Source organism: Schistocerca americana, chromosome 7, assembly GCF_021461395.2.
Source record: "Schistocerca americana isolate TAMUIC-IGC-003095 chromosome 7, iqSchAmer2.1, whole genome shotgun sequence".
Taxonomy (NCBI): Eukaryota; Metazoa; Arthropoda; class Insecta; order Orthoptera; family Acrididae; genus Schistocerca; species Schistocerca americana.
Genome location: NC_060125.1, coordinates 492,093,537 through 492,110,529, shown reverse-complemented (window position 1 = coordinate 492,110,529; position 16,993 = coordinate 492,093,537).

Here is a 16,993-nt window from a genome sequence, read left to right as displayed (position 1 = left end):
GATTGAGTTTTGTTTTGATATGTGATGCTTGCAGATTATAAAACAGTTCACTTTTTTTACGTGAATAACTGATTACTTACAGTGAATCGAGTTTTTGGCGGACATCTGCGTTTCTCCTCACCTGGTCACATGCTGGAGGTTGAACTAAAACTTAGTTTGTGGAACATAAGCACATTTTCATGTTCGCTCGTTTTTCTTCTGTCACTAGCTGTAGACATTTTACCGAAAACACTGAATTGAAGTCATAACTAGTGTGTTCACCTTATGTCCCTTACTGTTTGGTTTGTTTATGTACATGTTGCCAAACTGCAGAATTATATGCTGAAAACTAATGTTTGTTTATTTTCGTTCTCCTTATATCTGTATGTGTGTGTGGCTAGCCGGTGATAGTTATAGAAAGTTGAAAGTGAATCCAGTAGTTGTCAGACAGTGGTTGAAAGATTTGGTGTTCAGCTGATTTCAGTTTTGGTTTAAATGTTTTGTGGAGGAGTGCATGGAAGAGTAAATTCACTGCTTACATTAGTAGATAAAATAGTAGAATAGCATTTCAACAGATGATTATTATCAGAATACTATCACCCAACCCCTTTGTCCCCATTCATTGACGCCTCGTAATATGTCCTGTCAACTTACCCCTCTTGTAGTCAAAGTTGTGCCGTAATTTCCTCTTCCTCCTCTATTTAATTCCGTTCCTCTTCTTTAGTTACACGATCCTCATATCTAATCTTCAGCATTCTTATTGATCACCACGTTTTGAAAGTGTCCATTGTGTTCTTGACAGAACTGTTCATCGCCCACATTTCACTTACATACAAGGCTGCACTCCACACAAATACCTTTGTAAAATAGTACCCAGTCATTAGAATTTATATTCGATGTGAACAAATTTTCTTTTTCAGAACGCTTTTCTTGCTATTCACTGACTTCATTTTATATCCTCTCTACTTCTGCCTTCTCAATTACTGCTTCCCTTTCAAGTCATTGAAGTCTTAGAAATGCAGTTTGGTTTCGGTACAAGTTGTAGATAATCTTGTGTCCCTGTGTTTTATCGATGACATCTCCAGAGCTTCAAAGAATGTTTTAATGAAGATTGTCAAAATCTCTCTCTTAACATGCAAATGCTATAAACACAGTTTCGCAGTTCTTCAGTGTGTCTACTTAGCTAAGATATAGGATCAGTATTGCCTTGCGTGTTCAGACATCTCTCAGGAATCTGACATTGTGCTTATGTTAGTTTGTACAACCCCTCCCCCTTTCCTCTCTACATATTCCTTCCACTTTCTAGCCTTCTCTTATTTGGTTAGTTCTGGCTTGCCAAATGAGTTCTTGACAGTTGCTTCTCCTTTGAGCAAAGTTTTCTTTGTTCTTTCTCATTTTCATTCCCTTATGTTTTCCAAGTGCAAAATCGCGTTGCAATTTTGGACTTTCTGTCAACGTCATGTTTAGACATTTCTATTTCCTATGGCCTACTTTATTTGCTGCATTTTTATATTTTTCCCTCGTGTCAAATTTAATATATCACATTTAATCTAGCGATTTCTACTGTACCTTCTTCCCGTTCACATACTCTGCTGCACTGACCACTTCTTCTCTCAAAGATATCCATTCGTATTCTAGCGGATTTCTTCCTCTGTTTCAGTCAGTCATTGCATTACGGCGACTTATTCAAGTTCCATTTCCTTAATTTGCCACCGTTTACTGCCTCTTTAGTTGTAAACCACAGCTCGTAACCAATAAATTATTGTAGGTTTGCGTCTGCACCAGGAAATGTCTTATAATTTAAAATCTGGTTTCGAAAACTTTGTTCCAAATATGTGTTATTCTTTCATGATTCTTAAGCAAGGTGCTGGCGATGAATACATTATGCTCTGTGCGAAATTCTATCTGGTGGCTTCCACTTTCATCCCTTCCCCCCAAGCCTTTGTGTTCTTACTGTTTTCCTGTACCTGCTACCGTATCACATTTTAAATTTTTGTCTCGCTTAACTATCTGAATAATATCTTTTGTCGTACATTGTTTCAGTGTGTTAGGAGATAGTGAACAATCATGAATGGTAGTCATCAAATGTGTTTATGGTGAAATGAGAAAACATGAGTAATGAAATGTGTGAAAGAGTACTTTGTACAGAAAGTGAAAACATGGTATGTCTTCACCCAACTTCGTCTTTCCTTCATGTAGGTGTAAGATATAGTTAATCAAACGCACCGGTCGTTTCGGTGGGTCTCGCCCCGTACCTCAGTGGCTGTCCGTCATTGGCTACCGCTAGCGTCTGCCGCTACAAGGTGGGAACGCCGATTCCGCGAGCCGCCGCGTCAAAGCGGAAAACGCTTGCCGCTGCCGTTGCCACACGACGCGCTGCCGCGCTCTAGTGGGAGCCGGCCTTTAGGCCGGACCCCTGGGACGCAGCACCGCGGGCGACTCCAGGCGGCTGTTAGGGCAAACACGGCCGCAGGCCCCCGCAACTGGCGCCTAATTCAATCTTCAGGTTGTTTGCGCCGCTGCAAGCCCTCCGAAGCCGCCCCATACCGGCCCTCTTGAACTGCCCTCATCCCTTTCCCTCACTCTTGCTAGTCCCAGGTGACCACTGAGTGCGCGACGCTGCTATCATTGGGTCATCATCTGCAGTCGCAAAGGGCTCTTCTCGTTGAAACTATGCACCGTTCATCGTAAGAATCAACCTCATGTAAACAGTACACTATGTATTCTTTCGCTTCGCTGGCACCTCGTTGGATTTTGCTTCACGTATAGCAGAAGCCAAGCCGTCTTCGAGTACAGTCAAGTTCGATAATGAGGATACGGTTCACGTTGTGCTTTAGCCGTCCATCAACCCAGAGAGGATACGGGGCAACAGCTTTACAGGCCCATTTAACCTGCACAGCATTGGCCAGGCAAGTCATCCAACTAACCTGCAATGACGTGAACAGTTGCAGTAAAAACAGCAGAGACAAGCGGAGAACCTATACAGCTTTGAATGTCATTTAATTTTTAAACAGAAGGAAATAACATACGGCTTCTTAAGTGACCAGACGGAACACGTAACATGCTCTCGATCTTAGCTAACATTGTATTGTAATCAAAGTCAATAGTGATGAAAATTCCCGATTTAACAAGAGTAATTTTTCTGCATGAGCTATGTGTGGCGTAAAAGCGCACTGCTGATTTTCCATGTAGTTAAATATTGAGGCCACTGAAGGTATTGCAGTCAGTCGTCTTGGTAATCCCTGAACTTGTTCCATATCGGACTTGTCAGCACTGCAATGGTAATAACGACGCGATCAGCAACAGAATCCCAAGCTACGAAAAAAAATTATTTAAAAAAAATCCTCATTTCCTACTCTTGAAACGTCCTCTTTGAAGAATTATACATTACTCTGCTTAAACTCACACACAATATTTTTAGCGCAACGCAATCTGACTTTCAAAAATCCCTACAAATGAGTGGCCCTGACTAACATTAACCTATACCTTTCACAAATCACTTACCTCACAAAAATCTTCGTTACTCGAACTACAGCAATACAGCGAGCGCCACTACTGCCAGCTAAATAAAAGATTCTGAGGGCACTAACTACTGATAGGCATAGTTAGCAAATGAAAGATTTTGATAGAGAACAAATGACGTATCTACATTAATAGTCATAATATATATAGTAGTTCATGACATCCAGTCTTACAAATTTCAGAACTCCGCCATCTCTCTCCCCACATCCACCACTGCTGGCGGCTCACCTCCAACTGCGAAACGCAACGCGCTGTTCACATCCAGCTGCCCAACACTACAATGGCAGACAACAATGCAAGCTAGCCACAGACTGCGCACAGAACAGCCAGTGATTTTTCATACAGAGCGTTACGTGGCGTTACCAATAAGAAAACCTAAACAGCCTACTTACATAGCCCCCATGCTCCCCACAAAAAATTTTACAAATTGTTTTGGGCAGTGGCCAATAATGATTTGATAAAATTTTTCATAATTACAATAAGAAAGATATCAAATGCACACACTTATTGATACAATGTTGGTCAAAAGCTAAAATTTTCTCACAGTCCATAAGGACAGTCCTGATCATTCATCACAGTAAAACTGCCGTTTCTTTTCTCAAAGCCTGAGCAGTAAAAGACAATGCACATGGAAGTAGTGGATTTCCATGCAGTCTTGAAGAAGTAGTGTTGTCCTTCCAACGGAAAGACAGTGCTGACTCTTGACATGCTGACAGGTAATGGGCCGCAACAGAGCAAACCCACAGCAGAGTCATTCGACGTTTTGAAGAATATTGATAGGTAGGTCATCACAGAGCAGACCCACTGTAGTCCTGGTAGAGATGACGGTATTGGTGGGCCACCAGAGGTGCAGACCCACTGCAGTCCTTGTAGAAATAATGGTACTGGTGGGTCATCAAAGATGCAGACCCACTGTAGTCCTTGTAGAGATGGCCAGCAGCCATCTGTTGTGACTGTGCAGGTGCACAATCACCATTGAAGAGTCTTGTGGATAATATAGCAAGTCCATGAACCACCACTTGTGCACTCACAAATTTTTTTTTGAAATGTCCTTCGAACCAGCAATGCTGTTATCCAGTCCCTTGCTGAATTATTAACACACATGCAAACACCATCAGTCCCTACTTCTCACATATTGTCCATATACTATGACCAACAGAAACGTGTGCAGTGAAATGTAACTTACAAGTTACTTAATTTGATGAACTGGTGTCAATTACAATTTTATAACATAAGAATACAATAACAAAGGTACAAAATACATCATTAAAACATAACAATACAGATAACATTTGTAGTACAGGCTTTACAAAAGAATCGAACTAACATATACATCAGTGTTACAGGAATTATGACATGAGTACATACATAAAAGATCAGAATAACTTTTGAAACATCAACTTTACACATGAGCATTAAAACAAAACAGAATAGATAAATAATGTCTAAACATCTTTACAAACTAAATAACATAGTATTAGAAAAATTCTACAACAAAACTCTCATCAGCTAAACACATAAAGACAGGAAAAACACAAATTCACATAGTGTAATAACACAAAAATACAGGACAGGGTTTGTTTTCAGTGGTGACGTTTGTTACTGCAGTCCACCGGAAAACTTTATTCCATATATCTTTCCTCTTATTTCAACATTTGTTTCCACCAAAAAAATTCTATCCAAGCATGCTTTCTGTATTTATATGTTCACATATTTCTTACCTCATTATTTATTTTCTATTATCTTACCTCATCATTTATTTCCAAGAAAATCCTACCTAAACCTGTTGTCCCTAAACCCTACTTTTTTTTCATATCCTCTTTCAAAATACTTTTTTGGCCAAACCATTTTCTTATAGCTTCTCAATGCATTTCTTCCCATGCATCACAACTCGTTCTCTGATATAGCCTATCCCATCTTAAGCTAAATTAAATCTACTGAGCTCAGATGCTAAACTAAGGAATGAGGCAATGCAGCAGCACAAAACAATTAACACAAACAGCAATGATGAAAAATACAAATGGAAAAGCAAGCAGCATAAATTAGCAAAGCAAATGCAATATTACAATTAATATAAGGCAATGCGCAGCAAACAAGAAAAATAAATTCGTAGTAAAACTGGCTTAACAGAGTAATGTAAAGTGAAATTTAGTAGCACTATGCCTGGAAAACAGCAGCAGCAAATGCAGTAACTTATATCTAATCATGAAAAAGCTCAAGCAGAAAAAGTATTACAGTAAAGATGGCCATGTCTAATACCTATGTCACATCTTAACACTAGAGTGATGCATCACTGTAACTTGCTCTAGCAGACAAGTTACCAAGTCACTGACAAAAATTATGTATGCAATTCCTGTCAAGTGAAAATGTCTTTTCGTGCTCCCTCATTTTTTTTTTTTTGGAGTACATCCATCATAAAGTTATTTTTTACTAGATCTGTAGGCATAAAATATTTATATTAGTACATCTATAAAATTTTATTTTAACCAATGCTGCAGTGCAGCTAGGAACTAGATATTAAACAAAATAGGCAAAGCAAGGCGTGAAACATCATTCACTAGCCATATGGCATTTCATAATGCAGTAAACAATCTTTCAACATTTCAGTAAATATCATAAATTAAGAACTCTACAGTGTAATCATGTTTTCAAGTTTGAGGGTGTCGTATTTACGGTGCTTTCTACAAAGGAATGTCAATAGCGAGGATAATGGCCTCCCTCTTTTTTTTTATCTGTGCCTCTGAAAGGGCACACACTAAAGGCTTTTTCTCCAGGCGTCTGACACAGCTGGCCGCTCAAGACGCATTACGTCAAAGTCACTTGGCTTTCTTACCAAAATATTTACGACACCAGTTTGCACTACTGTGACAGTCTCATATAAAAATTTCACAGTTCGAGAATTTGCGCTGCAAATCTGTAGAAACAAAATCCTATAAATATAACAGTGTCCAAAAAATATTCGTCGGCATTGTGATACATTCATGCATTTGGACACATTTCATAACTCTTATAGTACGATTCTTGGTTTCCAACATACTTTTTCAACGGCCAGAGTCCCTAACCACTACTCATTATTCCTTACCTTATTACACATATACACATTCGTCGACACTTCTTCAATATTTCATCATAATAAATATGTAGCATAATCAAATTCCTCATATAGCATCAGCTTATTGATCATAAACATACCGCAACAGCGTAATACACGTCATCATCATAACACCATAAAACCTCAGCCAAATCTCAAAAAAGGTGTAGCTTTCTGCAATAATGTCAAAACCTAAAAAAAATTCTCTGCTCATTTCAATAGTGTCATCAACCTCAAACGTACTTTAAAATCATGCTCCCTTACCAAATACATCATTCAAAGCTCTCATAGTATCAAAGACAAAATACAATTTCATAAGCGTGAAGTTACCCAACTGTGTAACTGCGTAAACATGTGTCACTGATGTAGTAAAAAAAAGTTTATCTCTCAGTTAAATGTTCAGATAGCTGTGTAATTTGTGTGTTAGAGAAATATGGTACTGATGTGTAAAGTTGTATAAGCAAATACCATATTAGCTAGGGCTCCTTGTGCTTGCCAAACACATGGTACACAAAGTAAGTGTGTACCCCCTTAGGATTAATGTAATTATACCCTCAGGTGTTACAGATTACAACAATGGAATGAAATGTATTAAGGAAAACCTTTGTATTATTGTACTTCAAATATCTTTAAAAGTAAATGATTTAAGTGCAAAATTAATCACTCAAATACGTGTCCTGTAGCGCTAAATGTGCATCTTGCTGTAAGATAATCTCTGTGGAAGTGTCGTAGTTATTGTCCACCGAAAGCTAAGTTCTGCAGAAGCCTATGTAGTTACCTGATGATAAACAAAAGTGAAATGCTTTGCGTATAGATATCTTAGTTATTACGCTTATTGCCGTGATGAAGAAAGTACTGTGCTGTAACATATTGTTGTGCTACAGAAAAGGCTGTTTCATTGTAGCTATACCACAAAAGTTACTACTAAAACATCAGAAGATTCCAGGTTCGTATCCTGGCAGGGTCGCCATATGAAACGTCCCCTTTGAACAATTATACATGACTATGGTTAAACTGACACACAATATTTTTAGCGCAATGCAATCTGACTTTCAAAAATCCCTACAAATGAGTGGCCCTGACTAACATTAACCTACACCTTTCACAAATCACTTACATCACAAAAATCTTCGTTACTTGAACTACTGCAATACAGCGAGCGCCACTACTGCCAGCTAAATAAAAGATTCTGAGGGCACTAACAACTGATAGGCATAGTTAGCAAATGAAAGATTTTGATAGAGAACAAATGATGTATTTACCATAATAGTCATAATATATATAGCAGTTCATGACATCCAGTCTTACAAATTTCAGAACTCCGCCATCTCTCTCCCCACATCCACCACTGCTGGCGGCTCACTTCCAACTGTGCAACGCTACGCGCTGTTCACATCCAGCTGCCCAACACTACAATGGCAGACAACAATGCAAACTAGCCACAGACTGCACACAGAACAGCCAGTGATTTTTCAAACAGAGCGTTACGTGGCGTTACCAATAAGAAAACCTAAACAGCCTACTCACACTCTTTTATGACGTGCTGTTCTGAATTTCGCCATCGTTCGCCATTGATGTGTCACAAAGCATCGTGCGTTAGTTTCAGAACGTTTGAAAGTTTAAATGTTTTGTTATCTCTTGAGAGAAATCCCTTAACTTGGCCCCAGATCAGTTCTGTTGACTCAGGTTTCAGTGTTACGGTGACAACTCTAAAAATGCGGCATTTGTACAGTGTTCTCGTTGCCGCGAAAATTATTGTTTTCAGTGTTGCTACTATGCTTGTCACTACGTCTCGCGTCCTCCCAGACAATGGGCACATTCAAATAAAGAGAATTTGATTTTTCATTTATCTCCATAAAATTTAATTGTGTAATGTTTTGTTAACATCAACAATCTTTAACAATATTTCATAAAACATCGATAATTAAGAATGTTTATTTGCAATGAAAACCGCAATTTTGCGTGCGATATGTAATGACAAAGTAGACGATGTGCATTTTTAAACTCCGAAAATATGTGTACATGCGTATACTTCTGCAGTATTTTCCATCCCTGTGCACTGACCTTCAAAAGTCACGCTACTTTCACAAATGTACACGTTTTCTCCAGATTAGGGTTATACTACCACGAAGAGAACTTGTTTAGCTTTTTGAAGTAAGTTTAAATTTCTTAACAAGTTATTGGCTTGCAAGTAATTTCAAGGTAACTATTCTGTCTCTGAGTGTAATTAGTGTTTAACGACTTATTTGCACAAAGGATAATTTGAAACTATAAGTTCGCAAAATTAAGAACGTCTTGTCAAGATTTATTTTATTTCAGTGAAAGTGATTGTACGAATAGTGGCGTTACTATAGTTCAAATAGAGCAGATAAGTTTGTAGAGTTTACATTCTCTGTGCTGAAGAATGTGGTGGGTGTCTCTGTGCCGGAGAGGCAGATCTCTAGGACACTAAGACACTGAAACCTTAGTCTTTATTCCTCTCACATTAGAGCCGCCAGAGTCCGTTCTTTCTTTTGTGATGATAGTATCTTAATGAGAAATGAATGATAGTGCTAAAAATTTCCGTAATTCAAGACACGAGAGTAACTGGACTCTAGTAATAGTTGTGACCGTGAGCAGGCTCGTCCACCAAATCAATTCACACTTGTCCGATGCACCTAAGCGAGGCCGCAATTTTGCTCACGTGAAACCAGGGAATCGCTGAAAATCGATAAATATACGTCCTTTCTGTTTCTAGACAACACATCCCTAATACAGACTTTTATAAGTAGTTTATTCTCTATTCAATATTAAGGCCTTAACTTTCTCAAGATAAGAATTAATGTAATGGCGGCCTTTAACACTGTACCACGATAGGAAAGCTCTCGCTATCACCAAATTAGACTATCTCGTACAATGGTTCGATTGCAAGTGAATGCTGATTATCAGCTGAAGGTTAACATTGGGGAAAATTTTAAAAAATAAAAAAATACGTATAAAAACGAAGAATAATTATGAATCTCTCAGAGTGCTGAATGCCTCGCAGCTGAATATCGTTGCTTGTTGTTTAGGTGCTTATAACAAATTAAAGATTTGCTGAATCATTTAGTTTGATTTTATTTGTAATAAAATGAGATAATTGAGATCCTCATCTAATTTCGAAGTCAGATTAATTACTTTATGATTCGAAAATTGCATTTCTTGACATATTTTACGCTTTCTTTAGACAGTGCATGCTACTAAGGCTGGCACGAGTACAACACTTTCATTCCTGTTACTCATGACTACTGCTATGCTTACAGCACGCAAGTAATTTTTAGTCTTTTTAACCCAGATTTTCGTGACTCCGCTGTAAAATGTGTATGTATTCTATTAGTGTAAGTTTAAGCTTGTGCATATATTGTTTGCTGCGCTTGTCCATTTGAAAATGACCAAAAGGTTGACTCTACAATAGTGTAATTTTAATAAACGTACCGTCAATGGAAAATGTGGAGTTTTTCTAAGTCCTTTATCGTTATCTGACTAAGTGATGAAATTATGTCGTTTATAAGGGGTCATATTTAAACATTCAACTAAAGGTTCGATTAAAACACCTCACCAGTCTCTCACACACACCGGCAACTTTCAGTATCTCATAGATAATAGGACTTGTGTTTCTGAATATGAAGCTGAGTCTTCGAAATCGATTACAAATAAAATGAAGCAATAAACAAAAGAAAGAAAGATTAAGGAAAGGCAAACCTACGTTTCTAGCATTTGTAGACTTGGAGAAAGCTTTTGACAATGTTGATTAGAATACTCTCGTTCAAATTCTGAAGGTGGTGGGGGTAAAATACAGGGAGCGAAAGGCTATTTACAATTTGTACAGAAAGCAGATGGCAGTTATAAGAGTCGCTTGTATGGTACAGTGTCAAAAGCCTTCCGGAAATCCAGAAATACGGAATCGATCTGAAATCCCTTGTCAATAGTACTCAACACTTTATGTGAATAAAGAGCTAGCTGTGTTTCACAGGACCGATGTTTCTAAATCAATGTTGATTGTTTGTCAATAGACCGTTTTCTTCGAGGTAGTTCATAATGTTCGATCACAATATATGTTCCAAAATCCTGCTGCATATCGACGTTTACGATATGGCCCTGTAATTTAGTTGATTACTCCTACTACCTTTCTTGAATATTGGTGTGACCTGTGCAACTTTCCAGTCTTTGGGTACGGATCCTTCGTCGAGCGAACGGTTGTATATGATTGTTGAGTATGGAGCTAATGCATCAGCCTACTCTGAAAGGAACCTAATTGGTATACAGTCTGGACCAGAAGACTTGCTTTTATTAAGTGATTTAGGTTGCTTCACTACTTCGAGGATATTTACTTCTACGTTACTCATGTTGGCAGCTGTTCTCGATTCGAATTCTGGAATATTTACTTCGTCTTTTGTGAAGGCATTTCGGAAGGCTGTGTTTAGTTACTCTGCTTTGGCAGCACTGTCTTTGATAGTATCTCCATTGCTATCGTGCAGAGATGGCATTGATTGTTTCTTGCCACTAACATACTTCACATACGACCAGAATCTCTTTGGATTTTCTGCCAGGTTTTGAGAGAAAGTTTCCTTGTGGAAACTGTTATAAGCATCTCGCATTGAAGTCCGCGTTAAATTTCGAGCTTCTGTAAAAGATCGCAAATCTTGGGGATTTTGCGTCTGTTTAAATTTGGCATGTTTGTTTCGTTATTTCTGCAACAGTGTTCTATCCCGTTTTGTATACCAAAGAGGATCAGCTTCGTCGTTTGTTAATTTATTTGGTACAAATTTCTCAATTGCTGCCAATACTATTTCTTTGAATTTAAGCCACATCTGGTCTACTCCTATAGTATTAATTTGGAATGAGTGGAGATTGTCTCTCAGGAAGGCGTCAAGTGAATTTTTATCTGCTTTTTTGAGTAGGTATATTTTTCGCTTATTTTTCGAGGATTTGGGGGCTACAATATTCAATCTCGCTACGACAGCCCTGTGTTCACTAATCCCTGAATCGGCTTTGATGCTCGTTACTAACTCAAGATTATTTGTTGCTAAGAGATTAAGTGTGTTTTCACAACCGTTTACTATTCGGGTGGGCTCATGAACTAACTGCTCGAAATAATTTTCAGAGAATGGGTTTAGCACAATTCCTCCGGAATTAAACATGTATTTTCGCCAACATAACGAGGGTAAATTAAAGTCACCGCCAACTATAATCGTATGAGTCGGGTACGAGTTTGAAATCAAATTCAAGTTTTCTTTGAACCTTTCAGCAACTGTATCATCTGAATTGGGAGGTCGGTAAAAGGATCCAATTATTATTTTATTCCGGTTGCCAACAGTGACCTCTGCCCGTACTAACTCACAGGAACTATCTATTTCAATTTCGCGACAAGTTAAACTACTTATGACAGCAAGAAACACGCCACCGCCAACCGTGTTTAGCCTATCTTTTCGGTACATCGTTACGTTCTTCGCAAAAATTTCGGCTGATCTTATATTCGGCTTTAGCCAGCTTTTAGTGCCTATAACGATTTGAGCATCAGTGCATTCTATTAGCGCTTGCTCTGGTACTTTCCCAACACAGCTATCACATTTTACAACTGTTATACCAATGGTCCCTGTATCTACGTTCTTCCTGTGTTCACCCTCCACCCTTTGTGGCTGAAGCCCTTCTTGTGTTTTCCCGAGACTCTCTAATCTAAAAAACAGGTCAGTCCACGCCACACAGTCCCTTCCCTACCCGTGTAGCCGCCTCCTGCGTTTAGTGGACTCCTGACCTACTCAGCGGAACCCGAAATCCAACCACCCTTTGGCGCAAGTCGAGAAATCTGCAGCCTTCTAAAGGTGAAGTTTTGTGGTCAGTTGGTAAACATCTGAAATGTGGGGACATACTGACATGTGGGGTAACCTCAGACCTAACTTAGGTTGAAAAATGAATGCATGGCTGTGTAATAGGCAGTGCCAAAACATGTTACATCATGAAAAAGTTTATTTTACGGACACTTGATTTCAACGAGTGGTTTATGTCCGCCATTCTCATGACGTCATAAGTTATGCCAGATGGGTGATAGTGGTGGGCTCAATACTTCCTTCAAACTGCAAAAACTAAGATTTTGTTATCTGAGTCAAATATATTCCCAGTTATTTTTTCTATTTTCCTGAAGGACCATTGGAAGTTAAACATCCTATCTTGACTAAAGACATTACAATTAGAGCGCCAATATATCTGATGCACAAAGATTGAATGAAAACCGGTCTTTCTGAACCAGCCTGTCATTCATTTGAAGTAATATACAGGGACCACAAAGAAAGCTATTTTGAATTACAGAATACGAGTTTCAACAGCACTTCTCTCAGCTTCAAATGTTTGTTTCATTGCGCCTTGTCGTTCGGTGATACAAATAAGGACATTACTTGTCGCTGAAGGCTGTTTACGTTCCGACATAGAATCAAGTGGTGAAAATGTTACAGCTGTTTATACGAGTAGAGCAAAGAGTAGACATAAATACAGTAGACTTCACGATGTGAATCAACGAGCAAGATTGAAAATGCAGAAAACAGTGTTTCACGAAAATTTCAAAACATGAACATGATACATTACTCCTTGCCCTCAAGTTATTTGGAAATAAGAAGATACAGAGTGCAGATTTGTGCTCGCTAATTTTAATTCTGCCTGTGAAATGCAGAAGAGCACGCATACTGGAAGAAGACAGTAAACACAGAAAGCACTCTTACATCTACGAGGTACGTGTACAGAGGGAAGATAAACTCCAGTTTGTTACAAAGCTTTTGTGTGTGTGTATGGTATAATAAACCAGAATATCTTAACGATCTAGAACTCTCTTTCTATTAGTTCTCATGCTCCTATTGACCGGCAGGTACTCATTCTACTAGACAAGCGGTTCCCCAGCTTTTCATTTCACAGAACACTTTGAGAAACCTTTTTCGTTGATGGAACATCTTGTTTATTTTTGAGAAAAATTTTACAAGTTCAGAATTACCGTTCAAATAGCTTAAGGGCGCTTTTGCCGCTAGCAATTAGCAACCTTCCAAACAGGAGCACAACAACATTCAAAACTTCTTAAGTTCAGGCTCTGACAATATTTTAAAATCTACAGGTCCCGAATTACAATACACAGCCTACGTGGACTAGCCACGTCCGGTGAATCGGCAGGTAGTGGATAACACGCCGTGGCCAACTGCTCCAACGCTACGACCAACTCGGGAAGCCGAGGACAAACAAGACTGTGCATCGAATAAGTAAATTCCCAAGGCCTGACACGAGAATACCAAACGCAAAGCCCGTCACAGACACCGACGAAAATCTAAGTGCTACAATGACTGTATAATTAGAACAAAGATTAAGCGGTTAATAGCTTAACAGTAACGACCTCATACAAGAATTAATTTTACTAAACAGCCAGCTGTTAAAAAAGACTCCAAAAAAGAAAAAAATTCACTTAAAGTAAGCTTAAAAGTAAGAAGAAATGCTGAAGCGCTAAAAAAAAAGCACGAGATCACAATAGTAATAAAATACGAGGGTCGTTTTCTTTTCTCAGAACATATTTATTGTTGTCAGAATTTGTTGACAATATACATCAACATGTCCTATTTTTCTTCGTAGTCTCCATCACGTTCTATGGCCGTACGCCAACGTTGTGGAGGAGCATGTATTCCCTGCTCGTAAAAGCTTTTGTCCCCTAGGCGTAGCCACGTTTTCACAGCAAGACTGACACTCTCGTCATCTTCAAGGTGTGTTCCCCGTAGAGAATCTTCAAGCGGCCCAAAGAGATGGAAGTCTGAGGGTGCCAGGTCTGGACTGTAGGGTGGATGAGGCAATGATGTCCACCTCAGTTTAGTGATGTATTCCCGGGTTCTCAGACTTATGTGTGGGGGTACATCAACATGTTCGAGCAAGATTTTTGCTTGATTCTTGTCCGATCGAACACGTTGGAAACGGTTCTTGAGTTTATTCAGTCTGCACGTATGCCTCTGAATTGATGGTTCATCCTCTTGGCATCACATCCACGAGAGTGATGCCATTAGAATCCCAGAAGTCTGTCACCATGACTCTTCTGGCAGAGTAGGTTGTCTTGAATTTCTTGCTTTGTTGTGAATGAGGATGACGCCACTTTATGAATTGCCTTTTTGTTTCCAGCGGAAAGTGGTGCACCCAGCTTTCGTCCCCCGTAACGATCCGTGATAGAAAGGACTCTCCATCGGTCTCAAAAAGCTCATACAATTCAGATGAAATGGCCTTTCATTGAACCTTGTGGCCCATTTTGAGCATTCGTGGAACCCATCGTGAGCACCTCTGTGAACATCCGAGAGCCTCGATCACTGCCGACGCACTTCAAATGCTGACCGACAACTGCAGAGCCAATTGTCGAGTTGTGATGCGTCGGTCGTCGCGAATAATGGCATCAGCACGATTCAGCATGTCTGGAGCAGTGGCTGTGACAGGACGTCCAGAGCATGACTGATCATGGAGCTCTATTTCTGCATTTTCTAAGGCTGTAACTTTCTTTACCCATCGCCCAACTGTACTATCAACTGCAGCATCGCCAAACACTGCATACAAACGTTTATAGATGATCACCACGGTTTCTTTTTCTGCGCACAAGAATTCAGTAACAGCATGCTGCTTGTAATGTGAGTCGTATGTAGACGCCATTTAGACACTGTGCTACGGCTCTGCCATCTTCCAGAACGGTTCGAAACTTCAACGGCACACGCAACAAACATCAAACGTGAAACATCAACAATTAAATTTGCCTATGTATATTAATGACTTAAAAAAAATGTGGGGCATTACTTACTGAACGACTCTCGTGTACAACAGTACAACAATAAATTCCTTCTTTTAAGAGAAGCGCTGGATCTCACCAAGACCTCCCAGCTTAAATATACAAAAAAGCCAACATTCATCGGGCTGCTGCCGTTTGCTTATCAGGACTGCACCCGGTGTTACAAATCATGCACAAGCCGGACAAGCAATAACTTGCTACTTTAAAGGTCAGGCTCGATATTCGACCTAAGTGGTCGAATAGTACAAGATCACTGAAATGCTGAACAAATTGCAATAAAAGGAAAACACAATTTAAATACACTCAAATATATAATGCATAAAAGGAGTTTACGCAGAGTGGGGAAGGGTGAGTTTAGTAGCTTCAGTACGGAATGACGGAAAACACGGGCGAGTCAGCATAACAGGAGCAAGTCCAGCACCGGAGCACAGGTGCCAAAACCCACAAACAGATGTGCCTTACCCAAATATAAGGTGGCACGGGGGGTTACCAGAGGAAACCGACGTCATCATTAAGCCCACATCAGCAAACGGTCACTCGCAAAGCTAGGTAGTCAATCGGGCACAACAGCGTAGCGCCCAGTCCTCCACACCAACACGGCCCCCCGTACAAAAAGCCGCACACTTGGACGAGTGACCGCCAATCAGGCCCCGCAATAGCACGCTCACCGTTTGTCAGCCGTTCCTCTCTCTCTCTCTCTCTCTCACTCTCTCTCACTGCCCCACCGTCCGTCAGCAACCTGTATCCAACTTCCTCTAACCAAAGAGACAACTACAAGAAGAACGAAGCGCCACCCGGTGGCGAGACAGGAAAACGGATCGCACCAATAAGTAATGATGTAACTGCTCGGAAAACGAGCCGACACGGCTTACTATGTACCCACAAGCTGTTATTCAAATTTAAACTCGTATGCAAACCTTTGACTAAACAGACCCTAATTTGAAATGAACTGTAACTGATCTTTATATTAAATGCACAACTGAAGTAAAACTATTACCTGGCCTTACTCAGAATTTCCACTTACCTCACGGCTTGACGCACAGTTGCAGATTTCTACAAAGCACAACAGCAAACAGCAAGAAGGCAGCGGCTAAGCTAGATTTCTATTTTTTAAATAAAATTTACAAACAATATTCAGCCTGTTGCTTAGCATATTTTGCAATGTGGTTGGGCGTAATGACAAGCCTTCTATAAACAATGGGGTGGGGAGAGTAACTATTTCTATGAAATGATATTCCATGAGGACAATTTTTGAATGAAGTATGTATTCAACAAGAGTATAACTTTGTGTGATCTTTGCAAACAACATTGGCTAAGCAATACTATGCTTTACGAAGTGAACAATGACTTAAAAAGCGTACAATGCCAACAAAGAATGTCTATAAAATTAGACATATTAATCAGTTTATCTTAACACATGATTCAGGGACGTGGTGTGGTCCTTCTTTCAGCTCTGCGCAAGTTAACCAGATGACAATCATTCCAATTAGCAGCGCAGTGCTGCAGTCATACTTCAAACTTCTTCTCTTCAAGAAAATAATATACGTGTATATTCTCTTCACCTTCCAATATATGCGTCATATTCATCCTTGCTGTCC